This window comes from Camarhynchus parvulus, chromosome 1A (assembly GCF_901933205.1).
Source record: "Camarhynchus parvulus chromosome 1A, STF_HiC, whole genome shotgun sequence".
Classification (NCBI taxonomy): domain Eukaryota; kingdom Metazoa; phylum Chordata; class Aves; order Passeriformes; family Thraupidae; genus Camarhynchus; species Camarhynchus parvulus.
The window spans coordinates 53,564,067-53,591,107 of NC_044586.1; the positions used below are offsets into that span (position 1 = coordinate 53,564,067).

A 27,041-nucleotide genomic window follows, 5' to 3' on the forward strand; every position below is an offset into this window, starting at 1 on the left:
AGGAATACAAATTCATTCAAATTTTCATTTCTAGTAACTACCTCTTGCCTTTTCACATGATTTTGGCTACCTGAGCGGTCATTCTTTTTGTCTTATTTATATATAATATTTTTTAGAGAAAGCCAGAGTCTCAAGAATATTTATGGGAGAGAGAGGACATTAAAAAAAATCCCGCAGTCTCAGGGATCACTGCTATTTCCCTAAAACCAAGGAGATGACTTATGTTGTTTCCAAAGCTGGCAAATCAATCCTAGACACATCTAATCAGACAAAGCTGGAAAAATGCAGCTGAGGTTTTGTTAAATGAGTATGAGTTGGTTTTTTTCTTGTTCTTCTTTTTTTTTTTTAATGATGAAAGGTTTTGGGTTTTTTTCTAGTGAGGTTATGCAGAGATTTTGGATAGTAAAGGAAAAACCAGGATACAGGTATTATGGCATTCCAATTACTTTTACAAAGGGACATTTAGAAAGAGCATGAGTCATTGCTACATTCTTCTGCCTGTGAAATGGCTGATATTAAGAAAACCTCAGAAGCGAAATAACCTTATTTCAGACTTCTTTACCCCTTGTCATCTTTATACACACAGAGCATGCATTATACCGGACCACTGCCCGTGGTAAAATTTCATTTACATAAATGTGCTTCATTAATTGAACTTGTATTTTTCCCATCCTTTTTTTCTGGTTTTTTAGAACTATTAATATGGATATGAAGGTTTTTCATAGTGTCATTCACAGTGGTAGGTTATACTTATTCATTTGCTTAATTAGTTCATTTATCAAATGGATGTGCTCCATTGTAGAGAAGCCTGATTAAAAGCCTGTCTTTTCTGTTGGTTGGTTGGACTCCAGCTTGGCTGTGAGTTGATTTCACTAAAACCATCCAAAAAGTTTATAGAATGAAGACATGAGCCTGATCGATCTCCAGTTCCTCCTGTTGTGTTCACAAGAACATTAATAACAAGTATTTTTTCTGAAATTACAGAAAATGAGGAATTTTCTGTTATTTGTGTGCTGAAGACGGAGTTAAAATTGGCCTTATTATAATTATCATTTATATTGCAGTGGTTTCATTGTGCATGCTACAAATGTGTAATACAGACTCTTTATAAACCCTAAATTCTAAAGAGAAGAGACAAAGGGGGAAACAAGAAATGGAGACAGAGAAAGGTGAAGTAGCTGCTTAGAGACCACACAGCAGGTCACAACAAAAACCAAAATAGAATGTCTCTTGTCTTTCAGTTCACATTGTCTCCAAAATCCCCAGTAAAAAATCATAAATTCTCTGAAATAAGTTCTCTACATGTTGAATACCAGTTTTCTTGCTGTCGATTGAGTGAACATCTGCTGTTTTCTTGGCAAGAGTTCCAGCCATTTTGAGGCACATAATATGTTTTGTTCCTTTGCAGTATCACAAAAAATAAATATAATTTAAATTATGCTAACATATAGAACATATATTACAATATGTTTCACCTAAGGGTTGACTAGAATGGGCACAGGAACAGATCAAATTTTACATGTGCATTTGTTGTATTTTATGCCCATTTTCTTGAAAACAATACACTTTAAAGTAAAAAAAGAACCATATTTATGCTGTGAAACACAAGAGCAAAACAGTACTAAAAGATAAAGAATTCTCTCACAAATAGCTGCATTTAGTAGACTTTGAATAAATAAATTTTAATCAAACAATCTGAGTGATTTTGACAAGATAGGAAAGATTGCTCAAGAACTTGTATATTTTTAATTAAGCTGATGGTGGGTCTTGCTAATCTATCTTTTCCAATGTAAATGATAGTCTAAACCAATGGCAGTGCAAAACCATTAAGTAAAGAGCTTGAAAGAGTCTTGGATTTTGGTCACTGTTTTAGTTGTATCCCTACCCCATATAAAGCTAAGATTGAAGTCTTCCTATCACATTTCCCATCCAAGGCCTTCATTTCCCTGGGAAATATATCTGGAAACACGGAACAGTAGGAAGGGGAGCAGGTTTGAGCTGACTCCTGATCAGGACACAGGAGAGATGAAGGCTCTCCACAGTGTGCACCAAAGGGCAGAGAGAAGGAAGTCTTTGTCCTACTGATTTGCTTGCCAAATTAGGAGTTCAAAAAGCTTGAATATTAAGACTACAGCCAACTCCTACAAAGTTTCCTTTCACTGAATTTTAAAAACTTGGGAGTTTAAGTTTTGGTGACTTTTTTGGGGTGGGTTTTGGGGGGTTGGAGGGTTCTGTTTCGTGTCTTTGGGTTTTTGGGTTTTTTTGGTTTATTGCAGCATGCTTCCTAATAAATAGGCACAAGGCCCTATTTAATTTGTATAGTGTGACATTTTGAGCTTAAACATGCTGCAAAATAGAGATATAACAGTACATGAAGATGAAAGTGGGAAATGAGAAACAGCTTAAGGTAAAAGTCTCTGAAACCATTTAATCTTTGTTGATAATTTTAGCCTAATTTTAACCATCTCCAAACCAGTCATCTAACTGAAACTAACCTCCACAGTTCCAGCCACAGAGAAGGGAGAGTTTGACATCCCCTCTTCACTGTTAATTTTGTATCTTCATTATTTTAAGACAGAATGAAATATTTTCTAACACTTTTGCACTGACATTGAGTCTGGATGCAATCCACATCTGTGCACCTATGGAAGAGCAAATGCACCTTAGGAAGTGATTTCTCTCAATCTGATGTTCTCTGAAGGTAGAAAGAACATCCTAATGCACTTGTTGCTCAGTCAGTGATTTATAATCTATTATCAATATATATAAAGATAATTGATAGCTCATCTTCCTTCTTGATTAGCCACAAAAATTGCTAAACTTTGAATTAGTAGAGAGGGGAGTATGATAACAAAATGCAAAATAACTACTGTAACCCTTGAACATGTCTTCAATTTAGTAGAGCAGGATCTCAGATAAATACCCCTACAAAGAATACAGCATCACATGGGCAGATTTTATACACTTCAAATTTACTTGCATATTCACTAAAGTTGCTGACATAGGTGTGCACAAGGCTCGCACAAAGGGATGGACTCCCTTGTTATTCTAAAAAGAACAGAATATTTCTTCCCTTATCTTTCAATCTCTTCCAAATAACATCATAATTTCTCTACTTAGTTTCAGTTATCTCCTCCACTTTACTTCAGGCTTCTTGAATTTAGTTCGATTGCATTTGGCTAAACTCACAAATATCTTCTTTTATAAGTTTCCTTATGAGTCCTTAGTGCTATTACTTTTCAATGTCAAATTCAGTTTTGTAACCCACATTGCTATGTTGTTCCCTGCTGTTCAGCAATTTCAGTCAAGTGATTTCTATTCAAAGCTAATAAAAAATTGTTTGGCATCAGCTAACTATAGGTAAAAATGTTTCTAGAGAGAGAAAGACAGACAGCAAGATATGCATATACAGTTTTAATTTGTTTTAATAATTACTTAGTCTGCCAGGTTTTTAATTATGCCAAACGCAGCTTCTTATAAGCCTAAGGCCAAAATGCTTGCTTGCCCCTTACTTGCTTTCATTAACCTAGCCAACAAGATGGACACAAATGAGCATTAGATCATCTACTTAGACAAATAATTTTTCTTTAAAAAATCTATAAATAACAATCTAGGTAACAGAGATAGTCCGATTATTAGGACGCTCATCAGATGATAGAGGAGATATGGATTACCTACAAGCAAAAACACACATCATCATCCCAAATGAGTACTACAAACATCTGGTTATGAGGTAAACACCTTCAAAAATCCTATCTTTATGAACATAAGTTACTTTTTGTAAGTACATAATTATCAGACTGAGAAGACTGAACAACTAAGCACACAGTCTGGTGACTGGGCTATGATCAACTTTTTACACAAACAGGACTTGTATGACAGAGTGAAGAAAGGCCACTACAGGATTCCCACTAGGGTGGTAATAGCATAACCAGAAAGAGATTAAGAGCTTGAATGTAGATGCCCCTTCTGTTGGGTCTGGGGTAACCACACTCACCAACAGGGCTGTGCATGCAGAGTATGCAAGAGCATTTGCAACGACAATTTCATCAACAGTCACTAACCAGTTTGAACTGATAGCCAATTAAATGTCTTTTTTTTTCATATGTCTAAAATAATTTATGGACTGGTGGAATATATTGTTTCTAGTAACTTACAGCAGCTCTGTCAATTTTGGTTAAAAAGATCAAACAAGAGAAGTTGTAACAAGGACAAAGCAGAAGAAGTGTCAGGACTAAAAGACCCGTGGTTTCTACTAAGAATGATGGCATGAAGGTGTGAGACTTTGAATTGACTTAAAGTCTTAAAGCTGTGAAAGAACAAGACTTAACAGAAAGAGAAAAGAGAATGATACAAAGTGCCGTAGAATGAAATTGGTGAAACATGAGAACTTCATTGCAATGAGGGGTTACAGTACAAAGACTATATAATACACTACTATCCTTCACTTCATAGCAAACCTATTTAAAAAAGAGAAATATGTATAGTTGTTAGGAAATACTGTTTCCTTTATGGCCTTATGTTATTCTTATTAATTTCAAACAGATCTAAGCCAGTAGTGATAGATATTATAGATTATTTTCATTCAACATTTGTTCCTAAATCTTCATGTTATTTATACCCAAAAGGATTTGAACATAAAATCAAACAAATAATTATGAAGAGCAAATTTTGTGACATGTAGCGAGACTGCAGTCTCTCACATCTCTTTACATATTTCTAGTGAAGAAAGCATGGGGACAGTATGTATATATACATTTAGTTTTCACATATATACCATTTTAAACAGATAAAAGCTATATTTTTGGCACAAGATTTCTAGCTATGAATATAGTACAAAGCATTCACAGTACTCTTTAGATCTATGGATCCTATGACACATATAGAACACAATAATTGCATAGCTGTAAATCAAAAGTTGCTTTAAAAGTACACGAAGATATTTTTCAGACAACTGAAAAGACAGATAATTCTAATAGATTTGGAGAAGTGTTGCATTGTGTTTAAATAATATTTATAATATTTCATGCATCTTTGGCATTTCTTCGAGGTAGTGTCTCCCTACAACTAGGCTGACACAGGTTTTTAAGGAACTTAGAAAAGCACATTTCATTATTTACTTCAAGAATTTTGGCTTTAAGATCACCTACTTGAAGGCAGTATACTTGAAAGAGTATTCACAAATTAGAGTACCTCTGAAGCTCATCCAGCTTATGCCCAGTATTAGCTTGAGCCCATCAGCTCTCCGAATACATGCTAAGAAGGCCAGCTATGGTGTCAACTCCCCCCCCTTACCCGGGTGAAACGAGCCAAGTGTGTGCAAGAAGGCATGTTTGCACACCCCATTATGTAGTTTCATGTCATGTTCCAGAAATATCTCAGTAGTTCAGTGTTTAGGAATTCACTTCTCATTGCTTTATACAGCTGATTACACATATAAAGACTCTGCTATTGAGCACACAGTGCAAGGGACTGTTTTGTTAACAAATGTTCTGTGCCACGGATGAGATGGCACATAATTACAAAAACACAGATCTGCTTTTCCTTTTGTTATTTTGTGAATACCTGTTTTAAAACAAGTAGTGAAGCATTTTTATTCCCAAAATTTTTTCTGCAGCAATTTAACTTCATTTCTAGAGACTAACATTTGTGGTTTCTATATTTTTCCCCTGTCAAATAATACTTTGAAGGATGTATGATCACATCTTTTGTTACAGCAAGTCCTTCTTCTCATATCACCATAGCTGTGTGAATAGGTGAGGATACATTCAATCTTTAATTATCCTCACTAGCAGCTTAATGTGGATATATAGCTTTCAAGACCAGAGCAGACATCTTGTCATGGAGCTGTACTAACCCAGGAGATAGCTTAGAGCTGAATCTAAAAGGCCTAAATAGTGCACTCTTGGATATGGCCTTCTTTTCATTTTGGCTTCTCTTAAAGTGTGGAATGAAATTCATGGAAACAATTCTAGCTTACAAAAGGAAACATATATCATATAAATACCTTAAGAAGATAATTGTGAAAGAAATGTCATGTATATATTAAATCTCTATTGCATTACATTGTCATATTGAATTACTTAACTGCAGAGAGCAGAACAGAACCAATACACCTAATTGAAGTACCATGCTCTAAACTGGATTTGACTCCCTAAATAAACACGAGAATGTGTAAGTTCCTCTGTTGACCAAATCTTGACTTCACTCACAGTCAGACTGTTGGTCTAAGATACACCTCAGTGTGAGGTGTACACTGTGAGCAGCAGAGAGGAACTGATCATTCCCCTTCCACCCGTGTTGTGCAGCTTCAGGGGACAGCAGAGGAGATAGAGTTAGGAAGGAAGGAGGGAAGGTGAATCTGGGAAAGATGAAAGTGTTTCTTTAATTTTGTCCTTGTTTCTCACCATCCAAGTCTATTTTAATAGGCAAGAAATTAAATTTGTTTTCTCAAGTCAAGTCTGTTTTGTACATAATAGAAATTGGTAAGTGGTCCACATGTCTTTTCCTTGACCTATAAGGGTTTTTTTTTATTTATGTCCTGTCCTGTTGAGGAGGGGGAGTGAGAGAGCAGCCAGGTGGGCATCTGGCAGTTGGCCAAGGGCAATTCACCGCAGTCAGTAACAGAAGAAAAATCAAGAGCAATCACAAACACAAGAATATCATTCCCAATTTCCCAAAGAATTTATTATATAATTTCCAGGGGTAAACATATATCTAAGGAGAACCAAAATAAGTTCTAAAATAATTAGGCAAATTATTTGCATGCTAAGAATCACATTAGTGAACAGGAGCCCTCAGAGTTCTTTGGATCTTTCAGGTCAGCAGCTTTAAATATTATAAATTCTTAATAAACAAATTTATAATATGTTATTATATTTCCCTGATTGCACTTAAAAATTCTGTCTGACTATTTAGAAAGCTAGTATTTTGGAGCCTTATCATAGTAAAATTAGACACACTTGAAAGGCATCACACTACATACACGTTTTCAATAAAATATTTTAAAGAGAAAGCTTCATCATTGGCATAATGGCATTCTCCTCTTCCCAATTTATTTCCATAGAGATCTCCTAAATATGCATGAAGGTTAGAAAGATTTTACCTCTTTGCCTTTACATTGTGCATGCTTATAATGAAAAAAAAAAAAAAAAAAAAAAAATCTCTGTTTCTTCTCTTAGTCCTGCGCTGGTTATTTTGTCTGTGGAAAAACACCTCGAAGACCTCGGAATGTTTGAGACGCCTGGCAGCAGATTTGAGCAGTTAATCGGACGCCACCCAGTGTAAGAAGAAGAAATTGCTACTCCTTAGTTCCGCTCCAAAATAAGATGGGCACTGGAGAGTGAGACAAGGGAAAGGCTTACAAAGGTCGAATTGTACTGTATTTTTAAAGTAAGATTTTAAAGTGTAATCTGCTTACTGCTACTGTGCTATTAAATGGAAATTAAAATAGATAACAAATAGAAAAGTAGACAAGAAAAAGTGGAAAAGTGGGGGAAGAAAGTTTAACATTCAGATTTTAATTTTTAGTTGGAATATCTATTCCAGGTAGTGTTGATCTAACATTTAATATTGAATTTATTAACTAATAATTTAAAAAAAATTCGTCAATGTTAGCCCACATTATATAAAATTCTTTCTGTCTTTTGAAAAATTGTATCTCTTAAGAATTAATGGATATTAGTGGAGACAATTTTGAAGACTGTGTCTTAAACCTCAGACACATATTCTTCAAAAATTAATTATATTATTTTTAAGTTGAAACAAAACAAAACCAAAAAAAATCAACCACAGAAATAAAGTGCCCAACTATTGCATAGTTAAAGGAAGCGAGTGCTGGAAAAATAATTATATCCATAAAATTCAGGAAGTTTCTGAGAAGAATAATCAATACAGAGATATAAAAAGCAACAATTTTCAAATCATTTATGGACATGCCTCATAAAACATGAGAGAAAGACAACAGAATATTTGGGGGTGGAAGGATGTATTTTGCCTTCAGACACTCATGTTTTGAATATTTGTGACTTATAACTCATTTGGATGTTGCTTCTTTTCCTGGTCCCAAACTGTTGGTGAGCAACTCATGATTGTTTCACTTCAGTTTATTTTTTGCTGAATGACTGCTGCTATTGGTTGATCTCTTGGTTGTTCATATTCACTTTGTTACTCTTGATTCTAAATTAAAACCTGCCTTCACTACCCACGCAACAAATCAGCATGAAAACAGAGCGCCAAACCCAAACACTTTGCACACTGTGCAGTACTCAGTAACAGAAAATGAAATATCCAAGAAAGCAGTGAAGTTTACTTGGTTGGTTTGGGGTATTTTATATATTCATGTGAATATATAATCCATTTTATTATTCAGTTTATAGTAGTTCATTTTTATATTCATGTGAATACTTGTGCTGAAATTTGAAACCTTTTCGTACACTTTAATTCACAACTAGGATAAAATCTTTCTCTAAGAAAATACCTGTGGCTACTCTTCACTTTTCTTACTATCATTTCCTAAAAATGATTGCTCAGAGCTCAAGAAAGAGGGTTGTATATATTATTTTATACTATATGAAGAAAAAAAAGTCTATTCTCTCAAAAATATGCACCTAGCAGATTTGATAACCACCATGCCATATCTACTCTAGTTTACATATACTGACAATGTGAGACATTTCTTAATGCCTTTTTTAGCTGGTGTATGAGGAAATAGAACAATGAGTAGTCTTTAGAAGTATTTAGAGGAAGTCAATTATCATGAGACCTGTATGGGCCGATTCTTTACTGAAGCTACTAAGGTTATTTAACATTTCAGTTGAAAAACGCCTTTTTTTAGTAGTATATAAACAACCCTTTTTATGAGAACAATCTCTGCAATTATATCATCACTTTGTAATAGAATGTGTTGAATTCTTAATCCTGGTATTGTAAGCAAATATAGTGGCTACCTCAGTGAAAGAGAATGAAAATTAACAAGCTTGAATACATTAAAAAAAGAAGAAGCTGAACTTACATTGAATTTAACAGCTTGAAAAGAAATTCATACATTTTGTAGGACAAATCAGAGCCTCTGCAATCCGCTTTTTCATGGCTACCTAAGAACAGTGAATATTGTTCATAAGCCAATAAACATGATGCTTAAAACCCATTTTATTGTTTTTAATTTAAACTTCAAGAAGTTGTGGAAGAAATGTCAAAGACACTGTTGTTTGCCACTAAAGAGATTCAACATTTTCTAAGATGCTGTAATTTCAGCATATAGTAGTATTTAGATTTATATTTACGCAAACGTCTGCACTATAAAGTCAAGATGGACCCCAGACGCAAATGTAAAATTAGAACTAAATCCAAAGTTTTTCAAAACAGGCCTCAGGGTTTTGGTTGAAGTTTAGCCTGCTTTATACATAACACATTTTTTCTCATAAACATATTTTATATCCCAAAAAGAACAGACAAATATATACTCTTCATAATTTTCTATTCTAAAGAACAGATAACTGACAACTTAACAAAACCAATTTTTTTGTATTGCTATGACCATAAGAGGTAGCTGTACTTCCCAATTTAAAGGAATGGGAATAAATGAATGACTACTTTTATGCAGTGTTTTTCTATTTACTTTGTACCTTCTTCATTAAAAAAGCCCTGAATTGATCAAAAGAAAAAAGTAGTTCAATTATTATCAGCACTAAAAATTAAAATAAATCTGAGGGGTGGGATATATCTATATATATGGCTAGCAAAGCTAATATTTTTAATAGGAATCTCCTTCAACAGGATTTACTCTGAGATGATGGGGAAATAAAACCAGTAATTAAATGAGTTTATGAGGCAGAAATAAAATAATAATATTATAATAATAATAGTAGTAGTAGTAGTAGATTAGTCATTATTTAAGCAAAACATTATACAAAACTTGCCATGTTCATCTTTTATTTCAAATGCCATGTCCTTAGCAAGGAAATGCATCTTAGGGTACTTTTTTACATTTGTTAATTTGTAGAAATTATTGTAATATTTGTAAATACAGTATCTATATATTTAATATATGGATTTTTTTCCCTTTAAGAGTTGAACTGGTTAAACCTTAAATGATGGAGATTAGATATATTTTCTTCAACAAATTTTCCATTTTAATAGAGACCAGGAGAATACGTGTCATTATAAATTGGGTGGGAATTAATCACATCAAAATAGTCTGCGTAAACCATAATCACAAACACTTTAGTATTTATTTATGAGACCAGCAAATAGATGCTGTCATTATAATTTGTGATTTGAATTGTTCTCTGAGTCTGTCTTTCTCCATAGGAGCTGAAGAAAACTCAGTTCAGTGATGATGGTGCCCTATTTGGGCATGTGGGTTTCTGTACATAGTCTGAGCTCATAAGAAGAAATACAGAACGGAAAAACAAAAAAAGAAAGAAAGGGAAAAAAATGAAAAAGTGGTCTATAACAAGAAAAAAAAGTGAGATGAACGAGGTCTGGATTCATTCCCCTTAACTTGAGATAGCCTGCTAAGTTAGGACCATCAGTCACTCTAGGCTCCCTGCACAGAAAAACAAATTAGAGATAGGAACCTTCAGAAGGCAATTTACCCCACCTAAGAACCAAGTCATCTTCTGGTGGTTTGTCTCACACTGTTCACTACAGGGACAACCCTTGCTCCCAGACAATGTATGCCACTTTATTCCTGTAGGAGTCCTTGAGCTTAAGAAAGGGGCGACAAAGTGACAAAAATAGTAAGACATAGAAATTAATAGATGTCTAATCAGAAAAAATTAAGAGCATGAACAAGAAAAGATTAAGCACAAGTTAATCACCAGGGAAGAGAAAAATTGCAAAGAGGAAACTGAAAAACCAAAGAAAAATGCAACAAATTACAAAGAATTCAAAGCAAGAAAAAGCTTTACTTTCTATTTATAAATTCAAATGAGCAGAGATAGCACTGCTGGCTGTGAATTAAGAAGCTGTGTTGTATTTATTATGTTTTATATTATTTGTATGTTGCAGTAGGATGGAATTTCTCTAGCCAATTGGCAAATGTTTGTCCACACATGTGGTTTGATGAGCTATAAAGGTGATGATGATTTCAAGTATGCTGGGACTTGTAATATTTCAAAAATCCCAAATTACAGCCAAAGAAAACTACATCCGTCCGGATAGGCAAAAATTCTCTAAGCGCCCAGACCCTACTGAGAAATTCAAATGAATAACCTTTGTGAAATATTTATATTCACCCACTAAGAAAGGAGTGGGGAGAAAAGTGTTCATAAAATGAAAAAAGCATGTTGAACTAATTTTTAAGCCATCTGTGCTAACACAGGTTTACAAATAATTCAATGTCTATTATTTGTTGAGCCATGTACATCTTGTTAACTAGAACGATAAAATACTCCACTTCCCCCATTGAGCAGAACGCTCTCTTTGGCTTGGAAGTTGGGCAGCTACTAAACCCACTTAATTTACACAGGCTATGTAAGGTGTTAAATGAACCATAAAGGGCAGATGACAGAGACAAACAACCCTTTTCCCTGAAAGTGCCAAGTTTCAGGGCCTTGGTCTCCCTTTCACACTGACGCAGTGTGTGACACTGGAGGACGTGGCTATCACTTTCTATAAATGGCTTAACCTTCAGCTTTGTGTGGTCTGTCTAGTACTATACCCTGACAATTAAAGAAAATCAATGTCTGGCACTTCAATGCTGAAAATATGGAACCCACTTTGGAGGTAAATAATTAGTTCAGAAATGCTTCTGGCAATAATTAACTAAACTAGACTTATTAGGAACTCTTGCCTAAAGCATTTTTCCTTTTCAGAGGTGTTTAATATCTATCACATAACTTCTAAATTATTTAAATTTAGGCATTTCAGCTTTTAACAGTGTTATAATTAACACTGTTTGACTATTTACTTTTTTACACAATAAATTATTCTCAAATCACCACCTTAGCTTCACCTTAGTGAAGCTTTTGACCTCATGCTCATTTATTTCAGTTTTCAAAGAGAAAAGCACAGAAGTTATTTGATTCAGAAGCCTCTGATTTACATTTCTATTTAATACTCATGGAGGGGGGGATTGTTTTATATGTTTCTGTTTGAATCTTACATTATACATTTGATTGTACAACACATTTGCACAAAGAATTTCCATGTAAACCACTGACCATGAGAGTGAAAGGCTAACATCCTTAGCTGTCTGTGGGACATTTTCCACTGCCTTTAGAAGGAATAGGAACATATGGAAGACTCTTATGGTGAAGTCCATGATGTATCCTACATATTTCAAGTTTACCTCATTCGACTAAGTGACACAAAATTAAAAAATGCCATTTCTGTTGGCTAGATACATTATAGCTCAACAGCTGGCTGGAAATAGAGAGTGGGAAGAGGTAATTTTTGTCAGACTAGATGTTTGTCTTTTTCATTATCAACTGTTGAATTCTGATCCAGGTTAGGTTTTAGCAAATGCTCAATTTTGAAAACATTTCTGTTGAAGTCAGCATTGCTTCTAAAGTTAAATAACACATGTAAAAATTTTCAGGATCTGGGCCCCTAGGTATGTTCTGTTACTATTATAACACTGGGAAGTAATATTTTGAAGGCAAAAAACCACACTTCATGCTTCTGGGTGCAGTGGTTCTGTGGTATCCTCACACTCTAAGCTTGCAAGGTATCCTACCATGATTCTTGCAAGTAATTTACAAGAACAAAACAAGAGATTTTCACAAGGCTGGGCTTGGAGCTTGTATTGTGTGTGTGTGTGCATGCATGTGTGCATGATGCTCAGAAATTCATCCTTCACCTTCAGAGTTCTATGGAAAAAACTTATACGAGAACATTTAAACTGAAAAAAGGAAAGAAAAATCCTAAAGCCCAGGTTTGTGGGCCTAAAGCTAAACAAATCAGTCACCCACAGCCCCTCTGAGATCAATGGAAGGAGTTACTGAATCTCTATATAGCATACTACCCTTTTTTCTCCTTTAATTGAACTTCTTGATGGATAAAATTGTAATGTATATAATGTATCTTCCCCAGTGCCTCATGAATTTCATGGGTACGAAAGTACACTTCATCTTACAATGCTTTAAAAAACCCAAACACTGTAGGAATTAACAGTCATGGATTACTTTCTATATTTTATAGATTTTATATCATCCATTTAACAATTTAAAGGTGACTAGTTAAGAAAGTCAAACACAGAATCATAAGGTTTTACCTTATAAAGTCAAACACAGAATCCTAGGGTTTTGGTTTATAAAGCAAAGTGAATACTTGTGGAAATTGAGATGCTCTAACATAGAAGAGAATTGTCCTGTTTTATTTCACCTATCAATCTTGAAATGCAGAAGTACAAATAATGCAAGCAAGATATCTGATTTCAGTAACACACTTATGCTTCCTGTATACTGTCTACAAAGAGATCCAGTTCCTGACCATTGGCACATATTCTACATTAGAATACATAACTTATCTTCTGGATTTGATTTATTGGCTCTAAAAGTGTTATAAACAGCTTATATTATGGGAAAATTGTGGCCTCATTTAGTAATATAGAATGCAAGCAGCTACATATATAGGTTTTTAAGCTCTCGTAAGTCAACAGAAATTCAGTTCATGATTTATAAGTTGTTCAGAGGGCCAAATGCTTGTGCCTCCCTTAGGATAAGGTAAATTTCTCTCAGAACACTATTAACAGTACTTACGGGTTCTCCACAAACTATATGGAAGGTCTGAGAAAAGTTGCTGGTGCTTGAGGCAGTTAAAGCCAAGGCAAAAAGTCCTACTCAAGACGCTTAACTTTTAGGCATATAAATTTAGGTAAGACAAACTTTGCCTATCAGTAATTTCCCATTAGACATTTCTCTCCCTGTTATCTTGTAATTTTTTATATGATTGTCATACAAAGCGATTCCTATTTTTGCTTATTTCTTACAGTTTTATATCACTGATACATCAACACTCACATTATATTAACAGTGTGAATGTTTAATTTTCTTTCCATGTGTTTAAATTTTAAAGCTTAATTCAGTTACAATATTTAAGGCTACATCCATAAAAGGCTTAATTAAACACAATTTATTTCAGAGTGGTATTATTTGAGTTATTTTTATTTATTTTCAGAAATTGAGGTATAACAGGAACAAAACTTTAGAAAATATCAATATCTACTATTCTTTTCATATAAAAATTCCACCAAGGGTGTAAAGTATTAATTTAGTCAGTATGTTCTATAGATATTTGGGGAAAAAACCATAAGGTGGGTACATACTTGCCTTTTCTAAGACTACAGATTTGAGTTCAGTATAAGAGTAGAAAATATTAAAAATAGAACATTCAGTCACCTGAAATTATTGTAAAAACACTCCATGGAGGATAAAATAGGTTTGCAAATAAGTTGTTATAAGGTTTTGTTGAAGGCCAGGGTTATAAGAAAATAAAGTCAAATGGTGCATTTTATTATTTCATACCCATTACAACCTCATGGGTAGATGAGGTTACTGTGAAAACAGATTGATTAATTTTCCGTATACTCCTATATTTTTATATTGATCTTCACCTTATTTGTGTTCTTTTGCCTTTCATGGATTGTTTACCACAGAAAGTTTGGCAGGCCATTTTTAGTGCTACTCCCATGTTCAGTGTAGAACTTCACTATGACAAGCATTTCATTCTGGTTGTAATGATTCAAGGGAAGTCTAAACTGAAGAATGAAATCCCAGCCCTTTTCAGAATAATTCATCTGAAGTCTTAGACATTTTAGGCACAGTCAGCCAGCTTCTACAACATTCGATTGGTTTCCATATATTTTTTCATTTCTTTGCATTCCTCTTGCCCTCCAGGGACATTTTTAATTCTCAGTAAACATTGCATCTCATTCAAAAATTATTTGCTCTCTTGTGTTGAAAACAGTGAAGAGTTTAACACCAAACAAATAGAACCATTGGCGGTCTAGAAGTAGGATGCCATTCAAACTGAAGGAACAGGAGGACATGCAGGTGGAGGAAATAACTTTACAGCAGGTAATATTTCTTGTTTCTGTGTGACCACAAGTCATCCCTAATAGCATTTTATCATGAAACAATCACACAAACCTCTGCCCAATTGGGATAAGAGCTCAGTCTAACTAAAATGTACATTAACATAAAGGAAAGTTTAATTACCACTCTCAAGACAGTCAACTGCAAGTTTTTTGAACAATAAAGATTATGTTCCTGTCTCCTCAATAAACTCCCTGCTGTATTACAGGAAGATTTGGAGTTTGTCTAGATTTATTGTGAAACTACATTCATATAAATTTATTATAAAAATGACGGCTTTTAGATGTCTTTGATGTAAACACATCCAACAAGTATTTAATATCTGAACTGTCCAGCATTTTCCCAGATATTCAGGTAAAGTTTCTATGCTTGAAATCAAATATGTATTTTTATTTAATGATATTCCACAGTTAGTATTAGAAATACATTTATATTTATATTTATATTTATATTTATATTTATATTTATATTTATATTTATATTTATTTATATTTATATTTATATTTATATTTATATTTATATTTATATTTACTGTCATATTTTTGAATATGCTGTCGCATGACCACCAGCTAATTAGGCAACTAAATGGTGAATTTAGAACATCCTATATCTCCACTGACCTTGGGTATGTCAGTGGAAAAGCAACAGAACACATGCATGAGATCAAATTATTGGTTCTTTCTCTGACATGTTAGCAGTGATGAGGAAAGCAGATGGAAAAAAAATATTAGATATTGATCCCTTTCTCATTCCTGCATACCCTTTAATTAGTTTTAGATTGTAAATAATGCTATTGTATCTTGTGACAGTATACATGAAATGATGGCCTGAACTGTATCTATGTATATTTTGAGATATGAGCCAAACTGAGTGATTGGGAATTTTATGCATTAGAAACATGGTTTTTGTGACATTGCAAATTTTCTTTAAAATTAACATTAAAAAAAATAGAATGAACTTTTGAATGCATAATCAGAGAATAGACGATGAAAGCCAACCAGGACACCAATGTGGTCAGGATTTGTGTCCTTTTGTTATGCCATGGTTGCCGCTGCATCAGCATCTGTCAAGCCAATACCATGCAAACAAGCAAACATGCCCCTCCACTTTACACACACAGTGGTACCTCACTAAATCATCCTTCACAAAGCTGATGGGAGTCCAGCAGAGTTTTTCAGCTTAGATCTGTTGTCACATGGGGACTGCTCTCTGACTGTAAAACAAGCTCTCTCCTACAGCAGACCGCATCAACAGCCTGATCACAGGCTGCTATGATTTGCCATAACGGCAGCAGCCCTGAGCAGCTGAGCAGTCTGGATAATTCTCCGCATGCTTTGAATTCTGGACGGGCTTATTAGCAAGAGATCTGTGTTATGAAACTGCAATTGCATGGCACAGGGTGCTATGCTAGTTCCTGGCACACAGGTGACCCCAACTATCTGTTAAGACAGGCTAAATTCAAGAGTTTGGTGCAGAGAGACAAGGATTTCACACAGGGACAATTCTATATTGGTTCACTTCACATTGTTATGCTCTGTTAATCTCAAAACATCATCACTTCAATGATGTTAAAAACAAATACATGAAAGTATATACCTGAAATGAAATATAGGGCATGTAATTAAAATTACCAATTTGGATTTCCCATTCTGTTGGATAGTGGTGCAGAGTAGCAATGAAGTACACTCTTCTCAGTGGTAGCAAACAGGACAAGAGGCAAATTGAAGAACATAAAATTCTGTATTAAAACAACAATTTCTCTTTTACTATTCCTTTCTACTGGTAGGATCATCAAACAGCGGAATAAATTGCTGAGAGAGGTTGCGTTGTTCAAAGCACTCAAACCGGATTGATCAAGGTCCTGAGAAACCTGCTTTAGTTGACAATCTCCACCAGTCCCTGCCAAGTTCAACTATGTTGCCAGAAGACATACATTTTAGTGAATAAGTCAGCTGCTTTTTATGATATAATTTTTTATATATATATATATATATATATATATATATATATACTCTTTGAAGAGATGTTGCATGAATATGCTGATGACAGATCTTCCAAGTATTTTCTACTAGAGGATCAAAACTCAATATTTATTTTTTTTAAAGTGGATTACAGTCCCCCATGATAGGACAGATCAAAAAATTCAGCATGCTACACATGTTACAAAGCTTCCCATTCAAAGCCATCTAGTTTAAAATAAAAAAAAAAAAAAAACCAGTTTATTGAGATTTAGCAAATCCCTTTTGTTTTTCTTTCATTTAAAATACTGTTCATTGCACTCCATTCCACATGCCATGCAATCTACTTCTCTGTTCCTTCCTTCCAAAGTACCACCGAGCCTAAGTTATAGGAAGGATTTTGGAGGACGTGAGGGCGTGGAGAAGAAGATCGAAAGAGGTTTATCCAGTCATTTCTCTTATGGACTGCCTGTTGCTAGTGACTTCTCAGCATATGGATACAGCAATGGGCAGAAGTGCTGAATCTTAAAATAAACTCAACGAGATGGTCTGAATGGAATAGTCTTAATGGAGCGGCACTTCTTCAGTAAACACAAGCCACTGGGAAGTCATGGAGTGCAGTTGTGTATTAGTAAGTGCACTACAGTTCTCCATGGCCTGCAACGCTCTGTGAAAGTAATTTCAAAGCCTCAGATATCCGTAGCTGGCTACAAACAGGAGACAGCCATAAATACAATGTCAAAGGCATTTGCTTTTCCTTCTTTAATCCACTAAAAATACAATTATCCCTAGAGAAAGGAGATGAAAGAGACTCAGGAAAAGGGAATTTTTCTTGGCCCAACAGGAGGTTGTCAAGAACGGTGTCTTGTCAGGCTCTATTGGCTTTACTAATTGACTTATTTCCAAATTTCCTTCAGGCCTCATCACCTTTGTTAAGAAACAGTACTGTACTTATTTTTACATTTATGTCTGTAGTTTGAATTTTTTTAGGTGACTTAAGTGGCTTTGAGGATCAGTGAAATTTTGACTTGGGTTTTTGGGGTTGTTTTGGGGGGTTTGTTTGTTTGGTTTAAGTTGTCTTGTTTTTAAAGACAGTTGCTATTAAAACTAGGTGGACTAGAGACTAAATCCCTTGCAATTAATAAAGAAACATATTAGTTAAAAAAAGCCCAAACAATTACAAGGAAAAAGAAAGTCAGCTGCCAGGGACCTCAGTGAGGAGGAACAGGGTTGCCATAGGCCAGCTCCACCCAGCTTGGAAACATCACTGGAAAAAGAGATTTAACAAAGGTCAAAACACTGCACAGCAGTGAAAAGTGAGGTAAAACACTGGGAGAAACAGCCCTGCAGACACCCGGATCAATAAAGAAGGAGGAGAGGATGTGCCAGAGATAAGATTCACCTGCAACCTGTGGAGGAGACCATGGTGGAGCAGGTGTTTCCTTGCAGCCCTTGGAGAGGTACTGCTGGAGCAGATATCCACACTGTAGCCTGTGGGAGATGACACATGGGATGGTGGAGGTGGATATCCTGGTTTTGGTCAGGATGGTGAATTTTTCCACAGTAGCTGTGAGGGAGTGGAGGCTGAACCCATGCGGATGTGTGGAGGTTGTTATTCTACACCACGCACTTCACTTCCAGGGAGAGAAAGAAAGGGATTCTCACTTCCGAGGAGGGGAGTGTGACAGGCATTTGAGAAGAAAAAGACAGCCTGTGGAGGGTCTGCTGCCGCTTCATTCATTTTCTCAGGTGTCATTAGGTGCTGGATTGGTCAGTGAGCATCTTTTGCATGTAAACCACCCTCATTTTGTATATTTTTGTTATTAATATTGATTCTGCTTCCATTTGTTTTCTTGTAAATGATTCTTATCACAACTCGGGATCTCTCTTTTGCCTCTCTCACCAGAGGGAATGGGAGAAGGCAAGAAGCTTGGGGTTTGCTTTTTAGTGGGAGAAATTAGTTAGGGAATACCATTCCTAAACCACCACAGTGGATATGGTCTGAAGGAACTGTGGCATGTGGCAGACCCACACAGAGCTGGTTCTCCCTTGAGGACTGCAGCCCCTTGGAAGTAACTGCGCAGAAGCAAGGAAAAGTCTCAGGAGGCAAGAGCAGCAAAGAGGCTTGTATGGACTCATCACTATTCTCCCACTCCACATCCTCCCCGTGCCTCCTGAAGACAGAAGGAGGAGGAATTTGGAAGTAGTGAAGTTGAACTTTGGGAAAAAGAGGAGAGAATAGGTGATTTTTAAATATTGTTCTTTTTTCTTACTATCAACACCAATTTATTATCGATACCTTGGACAAATTCTCCCAAGTTCAGTCTTTTTTTCTATTAAGATTAATTCATAGGTTATCTCCCTGTGCCTGTCTCATTTTCTTCCACTGTCCTGTTGAGGAGCAGGAGTGAAAGCAAGGCTGTGAGGAGCAGGAGTGAAAGCAAGGCTGTAGGTATCTGGCTGCAGGCCAGTTAATCCCCCTTGGTATAAAATCCAAATAAAGTTACCTTGAATATCAGGAGCAGCAATATTTTTTAATTCATTGTCAACATGAAGATAGATCCTGTGAAGAGTCTGTAGCCTATGAATATATGTATATATATGTATAGTATGTGCAGTACAGGAAGTGTCTCACTAAAAGTACCCAACTTTTGTTAACAGTACCATAGAAGATGTGAAGACAAAGCTTCTGTTGTAAATATCAGCATTTTCAAAAGGCCAGAAGAACCCTCACATATGGAAGACTAAATATTTCTCCCTCTACCACATAAGTTCCACAGACTAAACCTTTAATTTTTTTTACCAATGTTGCTGTCATAGCTCCTGAGTGTGACATCTATGAGAGCAAAAAAGACAGTAAGATCAAACCAGACACAGTGTACTTCACTATATATGTACACATACATTTATCTAATATATTTAAGATAACTTTGTCTTTACCATTTTACTAATAATTTTTTCATTTACCTGTGCCAAGATTATCCCACAGGGTTTTTTCCCTTTTAATTATCTATTTTCATATGATTTTAACCCAAGAAAGATGTTGTATTCAGGGCTTTGAAATAGGAAAGAGTATTTGGTCTTTCAGTTAATTTGACACATATTTAATATCTTACCACATTTTCAGGTAGCAGAGGGATCAAGGTGTCTCATTACATAAGAGCATTTTGATATTCTAAAATGGAGCTGCAAGGTGTAGCATTTCAATACTTGTCCACTTTTAACTCACACTTATTTAAGCCCTGCTAATGGAATTAGCGAGTTATGATGTTTCCTGGCAGTAGGCATATTGTCCTGTAGATTTTTGCAGAACTTCCATTATCATTAAAGGGAGTTACACACTAGAGTACCAATGTTTTTAATACGAATAGCATCTTCCACAAACAGTCTTCTAAACAGCAATTTGGGTGTCCTAAAGCTCTCTAGTCATTCAGGAAAAATTACTCTGATGTCAACACTTTAGCAGCAAAGAACATCCATTCCTCTATAACAACTCACAAGAGACTCTCAAGCAAGACCTTTTTTTTTTGTTTTAGTTAGTGGAAATGTCTTCTATTCTTGAGCCTATTAACTTATAACAATAGAAATAACAGGAGCTGAGACAGGTGTAGAAAGTTTAATTCTCTTCTCTCTTGTGAGCTTCAAATTTAAAAAGGGAGTTCAAAATTCATGATAAAAAAGGTTATTAAAATTCATGAATGCCAGTATAATATAATTTTGATCTGCACAGTTTTTCAGGGATTGTTGTCAGTTTCTATTCCACTGTTAGCCATCATTAACAGCAAATATGACAGATACACTAATGAAATCGATTTGGTCATGTTATCAATTTAATTCAAAAACGCAACCCCATTTTATTACCGTGTAAGTTATAAAGGCTTATAGGCTAATGTCATCTGTCACTGTAAGAGTTCTCTGTTGGACTTCTTAATAAATAAATGTATGTTTATTTTATTTTTTTATATTTTGAATTAATTACTTCAATACAGCAGTAATGCTGGTTTAGCTCATAGTCGGACTGAAATATTGGTCAATGCACTCTAGTCAGGGAAACCTTTCAGTAAAATGAAAATAGCAATAGAGTATTGCCTTGGAGCCTTGCTATATCTGAGCAATAGATCACTGTGCAGCAATATTCTCTGCAGCCAACTCACTGTCTAAGAAACGAATACATTCTTTATACTCCTATAAGAGGTGTGCCTTATTGTAAGGATGTTTTTTAATGTACAGTGAAAGCAGGACTGTCCTCATACACATACCTCTCTCATTAATAACGTTAGAAGGCTCAGCAAGATATTCCTCCTTATATATGTCAATATTTCTTTTAAGCATTGATTATCTAATGAAGCCAGTTTATAGCTTTTTTATTTGTTTGGAAAAATAACAAACAAGGTTAGCTATCATTATGACAGGTGTCACGAGATGGCATCATTCCACACAGACCTCTGAAATATTTCACTGAGTAACCAAATGTTTAAACTTGGGAAGCTTCTCAATTATAAATATAAGCTAAGGCATTATCTTAAAAAGTGGAATGAATAGCAATATTTTTACTTCTGGTTCAAGTTTTTTCTTCAGGAAGAATTGGTTTTGGAGCACAGAAAAGCATTGTTGGATGTAAATAGCTGTTTTACAAGCTGATTGCCTTGTTTCTAGACTAAGACATCTTTACAAGTAGAAAGTGAACAAGCTTTACTGTGCATCTATCTAGACTTCGTACTTATAGTACTTATAATTCTTGTACTTATAATTCTTCATAAGACAGTAAAAGAATGATAAAAGACTTCTGAAAAAGCAAACATTTTTAACTGGAGAGAGATACTGAAGAAATCTTTCATTCCTGTACATCTCAGAAAGCTATTCAAATTGCAGTGGTTTCATATTATGTAGCCTATACAAAATCCCCTCAAGAGTAACAAACCTGAGGGCCAGTTGCCATGTGGCATCCAAGTGCTCAGCTAGAGGCAGCTAAAACTGGGCTTTCAGTTGGTACTGCATCACACACTGCCAAACCCACACCGGTAGCCAAATCTGGATGACCAACCTTAAAATAATTCCTTTAGGAATGCTGGTTACCATTGCAGTGGGTATATCTACACAGCACTACAGGGCACAACCAATGAGAGAAAAAGGAGAGGAGAGGAAGCTTGCTGAGTTTGTCAAAATGCCTAAGGTGACTGACTACAGTCACCATCTAAATAATACAAAATGGCCTTGACATGGAGTCAGTGACAAAGATTTCTTCCAGTGATATTTTGTTAATCCATGAAGAACAAGTAATAAAGTACAGGAAACATTAACCTGATGCATACAATTAAATACAAAGATTTCACAATAACTGTTCCCTCTAACTTGCTGTATTTGTCTTTGGGTTTAGACAGTTTTCACATGTTCCTGGCTTGGAAAAAACTCTACAGCAACACATGTAGGTTCCCAGAAAAGCCTTCGTCTCAAGAAAAAGACGTGGCCATTTGCTCTTCTCAAGAACTGTCCATGTCATTTTCAGGGGTGTGAGTTTCTTGTGAACAATGAGGTCATTGCTATTTACTTAGCTAGAATTTTAGCCACTCTAGAGCTCACCTCCAGAGCTTTGATTTGTCTTGCATAAACTGAAAGTTACATTATCACTCTCATGTTGCACTCTTCAATGTTCTGAGAAGAAGCAAATTTGTCTGTGGAGAAAACCAAGTGTTTCATGTCTTCATTGAGACAGAAATTTTAAGTTGTGTCAATCTAAATATAATTATCTTCAAGCACCAATGTACATTTTTGTTTGCTAATAGCATGCCAGGAAGAAATGTATGACCCTTGCGCTTGCACTTGCTTTTGTCTTTGTGCTGGGAAGGCCCTCTTTACTGCCACTGGGAGTCTGTGAGCTGTTTTGTGCAATGTGTTTGTACATTAACACAGCCACGCTGTTAATGTACAAACACATTAGCAAACACATCAGGCTTCTACTACCCACTTTTTGTTAGCACCTTTACAATTCAGTAAAAAATTCTGGTTGACAGCTGATGTCAACCTTTCCTGTCATTATAGCCTCTGCCTGAGTTGGGTGGACTGTTATACCTGTATGAGAACCCATACTAAAGCATCTGCCTCTCTTCTTGGGAACATAGAAATGTATACATCAGCTTCTTCCAGTGCAGTGAAGGAGGACAGACATAGCTCACAGTGCTTTATACAATGGTTTTGAGGTAGTGCTCAAGCTCCTTAGATAATGTTAAGTGCTCTCTGTACATGCTAACAATGCTTCTTCTGTTATGTCAGACTCTATACTAATATAAGTACCTTTGGAGTTTTTACTCCTAAACAAAGATCTTTGCAGAAATGTTCCTTTTTCATTCTAGATTTTGGTGTGGGTTTTGTTTGTTTGTTTGTTTTCTTTCTTACATTAACAGTCCTCATGTGTGTTTGGTTTTTTACTGAAGATGTTCTTTGCATGCTATTTATTAATACTTTTAGAAAAATTGGGTTTTGATTATATGTTAATCAACTTAATTCATTTGCACAGGTCTCCTTGCATCACTGCAGCACAATATAGTGTTTAAGTGTCACTTTCACTAGCCTGATATTGGCAACATCAAACTTAGAAAATTGTGGGCATGGTCTGTCCACGCCAGATGTGGAGGACATCAGTGCCATGAGCACATTGTGCTTTGTGATTACAGATGCATATTGTAAGGGTTCTCCAATGGCTTGCTGGAGCTATGAAAAGGCATGAATAACATAGGATCACCACATGAAACCAGTGATTTGACCTTGACTGAGTAGCTTGAAACCAACATTAGTATCTATTTCAAGAGCAGAAGTCCTTTTTCACATATTGCCAAAATTTTGACGTAGTTGAAGCTACAATTACCTTGATGGTGTAAGAAATGATAAATTGACACTCCCGATTTTCAGTTTTTAATTTTCTGCTAATATTTGGTGATCCATTTTGTCTCTGCATGTCTTCATATGCCTCCCATATCTTCACTAATCTGTGTAATTTGCTGGTACTAACAAACTGTGCAATCTCAGTATTTATATTTCATTCACAGTCAGAAGCAGTACAGGAACTTGTGTCAATCCTCCCACAGAATGGCTCATTATTAGTCACTATCTATTCCGGCTTATTGTCATTTCCACTTTTTAGTTTAGTTCCCAGTTTTTAGTTTATTTTTAATCAGTGTCAGAATTACCTTTTATATATTACCTGTGGGTCTCTAAGTTTAATGGGATTTATATCTCAAAAGAAGACAACCACATTATCAGTAAAATTCTCATCTCTGCAGTTAAAATAATGTTTCCTTTCTTATTTCCCTGTTTCAAATAATACTCCTTTTGACTCCCCTACCATGTATTGAATACTAAAAAGCATTTATTAAACACTACATACTCTGAAATGAAAAATTTTATTTTTCTCTGGTCTTGGTTGTTTTTTTTCTTCAGTTTCTTTCTTGACCTCCTTTCTCAAGCCCCAGTCTGAAAGAAGTAGAATATTGTGCTTTCTGTCCATCTTTATTTGCTTACACCCAGTGTGAGAGATTCATTACTTCAATGTAGGATCAATTCTGTGATGTCAGAAAAAAATAGTCAAGCCATTCCTGTCTTTGTCTGTTACTTATGTATATGTGATTCTTGGTATATGTCATACAAAGATGTTTAAAAGGAAATGCCTTCTTATGTATATTTTTAATTGGAAAAGATACTGCATATATGTAGGTTTAAGTGATGAAAGAGCTGGTTTTGGGTGTGTTTTTTCTCCCCTGATTAAATATAATAAATAATTCAATTTTGGTTGGGGGGTTTTTGTGTTGTTTTTTTTTGTTTTTTTTTTTGTTGTTGTTGTTGTTGTTGTTGTTCTTGGTTGGTTGATTAGTTTTTTGTTTGGTTGGTTGTTGTTTGTTGTGGTTTTCTGCTTTTTGGGTTTTTTTCTGGGCTTCTTGTGCTACATCCACTGCTGGCTTGTTCATTTTTTCTTTCCACTAGTTCAGTTCCCCAGGCATTCAGTGCTATGATTTTTCTGTTATCCAATCATTTACCGCCTTCTAGTTCAGCTGTTCCTCATAGCTATAGAGGCTTTTCAGACACGGTGTTGAATTCTTTATTTTCTTCTCGAAACTCTAATTAGTAATCAGGATTGTGATGAGTAGGCTATATGAGATAGTAACTGCCTGGCTTAAAGATTTATGCAACAGCACATGGGTACAATTTCAGTAAACAAGTGAATGATTGAGAATACCACATAAAACCTGAGCTGCTGCTAAGAAGAAATGAATTGGCAGAAAAAAAAAAAAAGAAAAGGCTAAAAGCATAATTATGAAATTGGTGAATGATGTGTCACATTGATTGCTATAGTGTGCTAATGTTTGCTCCATTTCATATCCCAGATATTAAAAGCAGTACTTAAATGTGTCCTTGCCCGGGCTAACAGAAAGCTACAGAGAAGCTTTTTTCAAAAAATTTTTGAAGGTTTACTGCATTTCTGGAGGTTGTTTTTATTAGTCTATTATGTATTTTTATGTATTATTCTGTTCCTTTTCAAGCATGTTTTGAAAAAGTTACTTGTGTGCAAGCTGAGAAATGACGGATATTTAATAGCATTCAAATAAGACATTACCCTCTGTGTTTCAAATTCTGCTTTGGAAGAGGCACATAAAATACTTTCAGAAACAAACAATTTTTTTTACGTAACTTAGTTTTGTAAAATTAAAGTTCACAATATTCTGAAAACATATTGTTCCTGAGAGAGAAACATTTCACCACTGCTCTTAGAGTAGTAATTCACAGTGACAAAGGCAGCCAGTATATTTTGTTTGTTTAAAACTATACATTCTGGGGGAGGACGGAAAAGCACGAAACACATTTTAAGTGCCTTGAAGTGTCTGTTGTACACAAGAGACTCAGAAACTAGAACGCACCTCTGAAGAGTAATCAGAATCTTTTTTCTTTGATAGTTCTCATCCAGAGTAGACCTTATAACCATGTACATCTACCCTTTTTTAAGTATTTAATGTAATTAGAAAACAAAGACATAAGGTTGCATATTCAGAACTGATTGGACTGTATGATTCTAGATGTAAATATTTCAGATGTCCATTCTTAGATCCTCTTGTTCTTAGAGCATCCATTTTCCTGAAAATAAATGACTGTAATATGATCTGTAACTGAACACACCAAAATGAAGGTACCCAAGACATGAAAATGGAAGGGTAAAACTTCAAAACACAGTTCATGTCCTCAATTTCCAATTCTATCTTCCTCTCTGTGTTCCCACATTTCTTATCATCTGGTGAAATTCCTTTGGTGACGTCATGCTCAGGGAACAAGTCTCACTTATAAAAGGATTTTCTTTATTTTTCATAATTTAGCTGAACCAACACAAAACTGAATACTGTAAAGCAACAAAAATGATGCAACATCTTTCATTTTTTCTGTGTTTACTAAATAAGGCTACGAAGCTCCCTTTAAAATAAATCAAAACAGAGAGTTGGTAGAGTGAGGGATCTGGCTCTTGAGGTCTACATGTACAGTAAATCTATTTACCATCATTTATTGCATGACATTTTAAACCTGACATTGGTCATTTATAGTGCAGTCAGTGTCCATAACACTTTACAAGTGGCTGGGCTTTAATTGCTACTTTGATACTGGTCAAAATCCTATGATTAAATAAGAATTTTGTATATATTTATTTTGCTTGAAGACAAAATGATCCATAGTTCATATTTTCCTGCAACCACTGAATTGTATAAGCCTCAGTGTTGGAGTAGGCTTTAAAAAAATTCTTCAATCAACTTTTTGTTTTTGTATCTTTCATCTATGGTCACTTGAATAATCTCTATTTCTTTTTCTTTAGTAGAATAGAACTAGCATAACACTAAAAGTTAATTGGAGTATTAGGTAGTATACTTGAAACCGTAATACATTTGCCAGGAAGAAATTAAGCTCCCTTGTTGATTGTATCATACCAGTATGTACTAAACTTATATGCCAAAAGGTACAGTAAAAAGAACAAGGTTTTGTTTCTGTTTTATCATAATTTCTCCCTTGTCTA

At 35.1% G+C, this 27,041-nt stretch overlaps 1 protein-coding gene across 1 annotated transcript in view; it reads right to left on the reverse strand.

The window, feature by feature from the left end:
- Positions 1-27,041, reverse strand: part of TAFA5 (TAFA chemokine like family member 5) — a 470,986-nt gene that overhangs the window by 39,908 nt on the left and 404,037 nt on the right. The gene's annotated exons all lie outside the window — the stretch shown is intronic.